The sequence below is a fragment of the Raphanus sativus genome, chromosome 6, assembly GCF_000801105.2.
Source record: "Raphanus sativus cultivar WK10039 chromosome 6, ASM80110v3, whole genome shotgun sequence".
In the NCBI taxonomy this organism is placed as follows: domain Eukaryota; kingdom Viridiplantae; phylum Streptophyta; class Magnoliopsida; order Brassicales; family Brassicaceae; genus Raphanus; species Raphanus sativus.
Window position 1 is genome coordinate 29,705,514 of NC_079516.1, and position 9,410 is coordinate 29,714,923.

At 29.0% G+C, this 9,410-nt stretch overlaps 1 long non-coding RNA gene across 2 annotated transcripts; it reads right to left on the reverse strand.

Moving 5' to 3' along the window:
* Positions 1-483: 483 nt before the first annotated feature.
* LOC108809708 (uncharacterized) lies at positions 484-4,875 on the reverse strand. Of its 2 annotated transcripts, none has more exons than XR_008935913.1 (4): positions 4,566-4,875; positions 4,346-4,418; positions 4,114-4,228; positions 484-997 (listed from the first exon to the last, which is right to left on the reverse strand). It is a non-coding gene; the product is annotated as an uncharacterized LOC108809708 (long non-coding RNA). The 2 variants fall into 2 exon arrangements; XR_008935914.1 differs by having other exon boundaries at positions 4,175-4,228; positions 4,566-4,874.
* Positions 4,876-9,410: the final 4,535 nt, after the last annotated feature.

Genomic DNA, 9,410 nt, shown 5'->3' on the forward strand with positions numbered 1-9,410 from the left:
ACCCGAATATATCTAAAAATAGATTAAGTTATATATATATATATATATATATATATATATATATATATATATTTTTTTTTTTTTAATTTTTCAATATTTTTCTTATATTTATCGAAAATAGTATTATTATTTTATAGAAAATTTTCAAATGTTGGTACCGCATACCAATTTCAACTCACCCCGCATATTAATATATTCTTAACAATATACTTGTTTCCAATATTGTCCACCATATAAATATATAGGGATTAATTAAGATACGATTTAGAAAATATAAAATATCTCGTGAATATCTCTACTATACTTTCTTTATCATATCAAATTAGATTAAATACAATATATTCTGTTGAACTAAATCAAGGGAAAATCATAAATAATTAATATATATATATATATATATATTTAAAATTAGTAATAAGTAGAGAATAAATCAAGAAAATCGGTAGATAATAAATTAGATATATCTATTTACTCGTAGGGCGGGATTTAAATTTGAAAATTATGTAAATTGTTAGAATTAATGTATAATATAAATTTTATTATTTAAAAATATAAATATTAGTTTAGTTTCATATTTTTTTAATTTTAAGACTAAATAAACAATGTGTTCTTGATAATTAGTTATGATTTTTTATTGTAATTTTCTAGAGTTAAATGAATTTAAATAAACTCGTGAAGAAACTAACAATGTAATTGTAGATTAGGTAAATATATATGAGAAAACTAACAATGTAATTGTATTTTTTTCTACTAACATTTCTTCTATGGTCGATAACTAAATAATATAGACTACAATCAGAAAGATGTTAAAGGGGAAAAACATCCATGGTTAGGATATTAGTAAAGATATATATCAAATTGTGGTATCAAACTACCTTAACATCTAGCAGCAGCATATCGACTCCCATTAACTGTCCACCTTTTTTCGACATTCCGAGCCTCCGACCTTCAATTCAGACAAATGGAGCTGAGAACTTCCCATTCTGATAGCGCTTAACTGTGTTTGCAAGTAAAAAAATGGAACGGGAAAAATATGAGGATTTGGAGAGACAAATGAGAAAGTATATACATATATATATATATATATATCTATATTATTAAAAGAGAAATACACATATAAAATACCCTTTAGTTTTCAGTGTTATTTACATTTTCATGCCACTGACATTAAATAATGTTTCCTATTTTAATGTTGTATTTTTCACTTTAATTAATGTGTTTTCCAAAATTAAATTTAAATTAAATACACAATTAAATTATATTTCATATTTTAATGCTTTGTCTTTTCCACTTACATTAATGTGTTTTCTAAAATTAAATTTGAATTAAATACATTTCATTAACTTCTCAATTAAAACAATGTCAAATTCAAAAAAATACATTTTTATTGGACAAACAATTCATGGAAATTATAACATCAACTCTTCATTGAACAAATCTGAACGAAAAAGTATTACCAAATTTGAACCGAAACTAGATAATATCCAAACGGATTTACCATTTTGGTATATAGAGAACCATAACTAAACCTTATTCGAACGAAATATTATGGATATCCGAATGTATTTAAATCATATTTATATACTTCAATATGTTAGCTATTTTTCGAGTTAATATCCAACTATTTTAAGTTGATTTAAAATATAAAAAATAGTCAAAAGTAAACATCTAAAGTAGATAAACAATAATCAAAACACCAAAAATACTTTATATATATATTTATTTATTCTTCATCCAAATATTCAAGTTAAATTTATTTTAATTTTTAATTTAGGTACTTTAGCTTACATTACTCAAATTTACATGTTATTATTTTAGATTTAAGGATATTTAAAGATATATAAATTTAAAAAATTTAAAAATAATTTAAACGGGTTATCAAACCCGCAAAGATCTAAATCAAACCGGAACCAAAGTTTATAAATACCGGAATAGAGGTAAAATCTTTAAACACGAAAATCTCAAACCCGAATAAATTTTAACTAAATTCGAATGGATACCCAAATACTTATCCCTAGCTTAGTCAATATAAAACGATCAAATATTATAAATATACTATTTAGTATAAATAAATAAAAATTAAAACTGAAAATTAATACCCGTGCGGTCGCACGGGTCAATATCTAGTCTATCTTGTTAAAGTTGAAGTACCCATTAAAAATGTTTAGAAACAAGTGGAGAACTAATGAGATATGTGTTTGGAAACAAGGATAAGGGAATTAATGAAATATGTTTGGAAACATGGATAGTAGAGATATGTATTTTTTTTTTATTTACACATTTAGTCATTGTATTTCCAATAAATTAATAACAAATGAGAATTGTTTAGCAACATGAATAACATATTTAATACTTCTTTTTAGTTAAACATTTAGCCACTGTTTTACAATAAATTAAACAACATTCTTACTATATTTTCTTTTATTTACAATTCTGTCACTATATTTACAATTCTTTTTATTTACAATTCTTTATGGTGAAAATAAAAACACAAACTGAAATATAAATAGTATATTATATAAAACAATTTTTAAAACACAATATTATTACCTTATTTAGCTTAGTCAAATATAAAAATTTCAAGAGTTCAATTTTCAAAAAAAATATATCATAAAATTAATAATAATTCATAAAAAACTAAAGCAAAAAATTAAAAATTTAAAACATGGATAAAAGTATGTCAAGAAGAAAAAAGTAATTGCTTATGTTATTAAAAAATTGGAAATCCATTATATCAGTTTAAAAATATACAAAATGGACTAATCTAATTACCTAAAAACATTGTTTTTTCTAAAATAATCATAAAATAAAATTTAATGATATATATACATATTTAAAATCAAAATAATAATTTAAAATTGATTTATATCAAAAACTAATCTAAAATATGCATATATTCAAAAATTTATCTTTACTAAAATATTTTGCAATAACCATTATTAAAAAATATTTTCAATATATATAAGAAAAATACAACAAAAAGATTAATTTCATATACCAACTTAAATTATGGTTTTATATTTCACATTAAAATTTAAGAATATAATATATATGATTATTTATAAGATGGTACATATAAAATACTATTAATTATATGACTATTTATATGATGGACCAATACAATTAGTTACATGATGACATATATATATATATAATACATAATCGTGACTAGGGCTGGATGTTCAGGTATCCATTCCGGTTAGTTTCAGTTCTGTTTGGGTTTCGGGTTTCCGGGATCAAAGATTTCAGTCTCATTCATATATTTCTAAATTTCAAATCGAATTATGACTAGGCTATGCGTTCAGGTATCCATTCGGGTCCGTTTCGGATCTGTTTGAGTTTTGGGTTTTAATGGTCAAAAATTTCAGCTCCATACAAATATTTCTAAATTCCAGTTCAAATTATATTCGGATCTTTGCGGGTTTAGTTCGGGTTCGGATAACCCATTTAAATTATTTTTTAAAATTCATTATATATTTAAAATTTCTTAAAATCTATAAATAAAATAATATTGTATATAAATCTGAATAACATATGTGAGAATACCTAAACTTAACATATAAATTGGTTTGGTTTAAATTTTGGATCAAAAATCAATAATTATTTTAAATATTTTGGTGTTTTGAGTGTACTTCCACTATGTTAGATATTTGTATTTGACTATTTATATATAAATATATATATATTTCAAGTATTTAAACCAACCTAAAAGTATCATATATATTCTGAATTTTTTATATACATTAAAAATAAAAATAATTAATATATAAGTATATAAATCTTTTTCAGATACATTTTGATATCCAATTCGAATTGGTTATGGTTTCGGTTGTCTAAATATCAAAATTTGGAATAATTTGGATATTTAACCAACTTTGATTCGAGTTTGGTATTACTCTTTCAGATCGTGATCGGTTCGGTTCTTCAAATTTTAATTTTTTATCTAGCTTTGATATGGACATAAAAAATAAATAGCAATATATTTTTAAAATATATATCCGCACGGGCGTGCGGATCAAAATCTAGTATACTCTTGAATGAGCTACATATTATCAAGGAATTAAACGTATGTTGAAGAGGAGAAAATGGGCTGTGTTGAATGAATAACATTACCTAGCGTTACTTCGGCGGGGAATAAGTAACGGGGATCGTTAGGTTTCAGATTAGTTTTCACCTTATTTTTCGATGAGTATCACAGTAGTGAGGAAAAATCTTGTGGAAGCGATGCCTGGTATTACCAGGGTTTAGAAATCAGACAGTGAAAAAGAAACAAAACTTGTAATTCTTAAATGGAAATTTCAAATACAAAATCTCAGAAGAACATATAGTGATTATTTTGTAACACCTGGAGTATCCAAGAAGCATGATTTAAAGTCTACAACATTCTTCTCTTCACGATAGATACTGGCCAGCCTGGCCTGAGCAATATTCAAACATGTTATCACGAAAAAAAAAAACTGATTATGTTTAATCTTCTCAAAACTCTGAACATGACAACCGAATTTTCTCTATAAGATCATTCAAAGAGCATGGACGCAAATCGGACCTAGAAACTGAGAGTGTACCTGACGGAGAAGATGATCGGCGATGTGACAGTAATTACGGAGAGGAATACGATTATCAATTGGACTAACAATTGGGAACGACTGAAAACAGTTGAGAACGAATGAAAAGGGTTTCTGGAAAGATGAAACATACTTTTATACTCGACTATACCGTCTCGCGAAACAAAATATCGCATTGAATCTACACTTGATTAATGGGGGTGAAGTAAAAGATGATTGATGGGAGGAAGACGGAAGATCGGCCAAGCAAAGAGACATCGAATCGCCGTAAACTTCAATTTTCAATCACGAATGACTAAATAACGTAATGGGCTTTAAAGCACAACAGCCCAACAACAAATCAATTAGACGAAGCTTGCAAATATCTGCACGCCGCGTTTGGTTTAGGGACACGCGTCTCCTTCTAGTTATTGTATTTGATGAGGTGGCATTCTTAATCTAAGAAGAGAGTTGTCTTCTACTTTATAGTATTATTAGATGTATTAAATATTTATTCAAAATCCGGAAAAATGTGGTTGATTTTTTATTTCCAATTTTATAAATGTTTAAAATATTTTAAGTATTAACTTTTGCTTCGTGTAAAATTTATTATATCAAAATATAAATTCTCAAATTAAATTTGATCTCACACTTTGGTAACAATAAATGTTTAAAATATTTCCAAGTAAATGAACTAATTACTTACATACTAAATAATCCCTCCGTTTCTAAATAATGGATGTTCTAAAAAAAAATTGTTTCAAAAAGATGGTTTTTTTACATTTTCAATGTTTGGTTTAATGAAAAATTGTAAGTTTCAAAAAACATTAATGGTGTTTATTGAATTTCTATTGGCTAAAAATTATGGAAAATTGTTATTTACAAAAAATGCATTTACAATTAAAATTTAATGAGTTTTCTTAATATATGTAAAAATTCTACAATAACTATCTTTTAAAAACAGAGGGAATAATAACAAAGAAGTACATTATTGGTCATGTAAATTAAACTTAATTAAGCCTTGATCACTCATGTTGATATTACCAACAGCTGGTTGCTCAACACACACACAAAGTAAGCCTTGATCAAATACAAAACTATAGTTTCAGAGAAAATCAACATATGTAATTACCTGACTTATCGAATAGACATATTGTAAACTGTTTTCTCCTGATGTTTTAACCCTCTCTTCTTCTTCTTCATCGATCACGTTAAGATTCTTTTTTTTTTCGCTGAATTGTATTATTAAGTCTTCAAGACAAAAAGTTCTAAACAATGAGAGGATACACCAGTAGGGATCCAAAATAAAATAACACATCTATTTTGCGTATGAATGACTAAAGATTTTTCCTATAAAAGCTTCATATTTGCTTCTGGAATAGACGAACCTCAAAGGAAATAAACTTCATATTAATCCAAAAGCACCACGCATCAGAGTGAGTTGAAAACGATTGTCAATCTCTTTTTATTACTCCGGTAGGAGCCACCGAGATAAGATAACTCTCTATTTTGCTCTATTATCAGAGTCAAAGAGATTACCGTTCCATAGAACTTCATACTGCCTTTCGAAGTAACCATAGTTTGCAGCAAGAACTCCATCACTATCGAATGAAGAACTATCAACGATTGAAGCCGGTAAGACCCGTCGCCACCATCCGCAGTAGATCTGTCAATTAACTTTTCTAAACAGTTCAACTGAACCGAAAGTTTTGTCTTTCCTTTTTTTAACGCTGATTTATTATGATATTACAATTATTAGGAACATTACATAGACGATTCGACAACCGACAATACTACCTGTCTTATGAAGATCTACGCCTAACTGCATCATCTAAGCCGTCCTATGAAGATCCACGCCTAACCAGATTTACTTACACCATGTTGAAGATCTCTTGTAATCCTTCTTTCCATAATCGCATAATTACCTGTAATCCTTCATTCCATAATCTGCATAGTTGCCTAATAAATCGCGCTCTCTCCGGGACTTGAAACCTGGATTTGAGAAAATCTGCAATAAATTGCATAGTCTGGGAGTCGAACCCCAGACCTGGGTGTAGAAGCCTTTAGACCTTAACCATTAGGCTAAGGTGCTTCCACAAGTTTTGTCTTTCCAAACCAATTGGAAGAAGCATACAAAAAAACAATAAAAAACCTTGTCAGATTCAAAATAAATTGACAATAAAACAACGACTGGAAACAAAACAAATCCAAAAAGAGATGCAAAACAAATTAAACAAGCCGATGTCGGAGCTGGAGAAGCCTCCGATCATCGGCTTGAAACTATGAAAAATTTCTCTTTTTCTGTCCAAGCATAAATAAATGAGAAAATTCTTAAAATATTCCTCCATCCTTGACGTATACATATATTTCATATATGAATTAATTAGGGCTAAGGTTACCTCTCACGCAAGTAACCAGCGTTGGCAAAATAGATGGAAGCATCAATCTCCAAGATTAGAAGTCCAGGAACGGTTCTTGAGTAATGATACTGCTCGGTGCTTCTAATCTTGAGTATACTCCCTGCACAACACACATAGATTGCCAAGTTATTTAGCAAAAAAAAATATCATTAGGATGCAAACCAATAAACCTAAAAGACTAAAGGTAATAACTAAATGAACACAACACACACACAAAAAAGCAAAAAAAAAAGAATTAAGGACGACTAAGAAAATGGTTCAATCGACTATTTCTATAGTAGATTGTTTGTTAGGTTGGATACGAATAAATTTTAAAATATATTGGTTGTCAAGTTAAAATCTAAATAATCCTTTATTTAAAAAATGTTTGTTACGAAAATATGGGAAATCTTATATTTGAAAAATTTGATTATAGTATACTGATTTACTATGAAGAGAATATTCCTATTTTTCTGTAAATTTTTTTAAGATAACTAATTTTTATAAGATACTATAATTAAGAACGTGATTTCCGGTTCGGGAAGTTATATTTAATTGTTTAACATATTTTTGAATATATTGTTTGTCAAACCATAATATCTTTTACTTGGAGATAAGGTAATCATGTAAATCGATTTTTATGAGATCTTTAAGTCATTAATTCGATTACTTGCGGAAAAGGCAACAATGCTATACGATTTATATGGGATCTTTAAGCTAATGAATTAATTAAAAAATAAAATTGATGGGTTAAGACTAATCTAGTTTCCAAACACACAAAATTCATTTAGTCTACTATCCAAGTAGCGAAACAATCCCATTTTGTACTTGAGTTTTAATAAGATAGATATTTTCTATCTTTATTTAATTAGAGGACAGTATGTAAAGGACCATTAAACCATAGGAAAATTCAGTTATTTACGAGTTATACCTAATTGTACCGAAATTCAATCCAATCAAATTTAAACCATGACCCAAACGAAAACTGAAGAAAACCTAGACCAATTCCCCATTCTGGATTAATGAAACCCTAATTTCGGATTTAACGAAATCAAATCTTCCCGTTTAAAATTTTTTTCTTGTTCTTCTTTCCCTTTCCTTGTTCCTTTCGAAATCATTTCTGAACTTCGACAGTTCGATTCCTTGCTCTCCTCTCTTCCCTTTCTTGGTTGCAGAAAGCGATTTGTGTGCGAGAATCGATAGAGTGAAAAGAGATGATGGAGATGCCGGATGAGGTGTCGCAAGGGGACCAGCAACGGCAACAGAGATAGATGGGATAATATCGGAGCCGATAAGTGTCCTTGTCGAAGCTGTGGTGGCAGTTACATATAGAGAGGAGAATGACAGTGAGGATGATTTCCCTGAAGATAAGGGTTCGAAAAGTGTAGTGGAAGGAGTTAAAGATGGAGACGAGAAAGAGGAGGACGACGACGAGGTAAAAAATAGGATCATTTCCAAATTAGGATTGAATTTTGAATCCTAGTTTTTTTTAATTGGTCATGTTTTGGTGAATTAGAAATAGGAATTATGGTGATGATGTGTAGAACCTGGAAATTATGGTATAACTATACGTAATACTAGTACCACCCGGTGAAACATTGAGAATTTGGTAAATTAGTAATATGTAGGTATACTAGAGAATACTATAGTAACTTTGGGAAAACTATTTGGTATTACTGGTATAACTGACGTAGAAGTAATGTAATTTGCAGCATTTTGAGCCCATCGAAGCAATTGATATGGTATTTTTGTGTAGGGTCGTTTTATTACTATAGAACACTAGAAGATATGAGTCAAAAGTAAGAAATCGAGGCTAGAAGAGATGTTTTATTGAGTGTTTGATTCAGGACTACAACGTTGGTGTATAAACCCTAGTTCTAGTCGCCTAAAATCTAATCTCTTAACCTCTGAAGTCGATCCCTTGCTCTAGGGTTTGGGCTCCCCTTTTATAGATGTAGATGTAGATGTCGGCTTGAAGTAGGGCGAACTCTTCCATAATAAACAATAGGTCTGGGCGTTTGGTCCCCCGATCGGGTTCGGTTCGGTGTAATCGGGGGTTTGGGTTTTCGGATCATAGCATATAAGTCCCATTCGGTTATTGGAGACTTTTGGTACGGGGTCGGTTCGGAACTAACCGGGTTCGGATCGGTTTTAATTTTCAAAACCCGCCTAAACCCGAGAACATATTGGATTCGGTTCGGTTACGGATTTTAACAAAAAAAAACCAAAGAACCGAGACAAACCAAATATAACCGAAGTAAACCAGATTTAACCGAAAATAACCATACATATCCGAAATTATCCATTGAAAACATAAGACATTTCATCAAGTTCAACTTCTGAAAACAAACTTAAAATAGATAAGATAGCATAAGTTTAAAACCAGAAACAAATATCAAATTTAAAAAACAAACACAAATTCAAAATGAAATCAGATAACAAGATTCTTCAACAGATGAAAGCCATG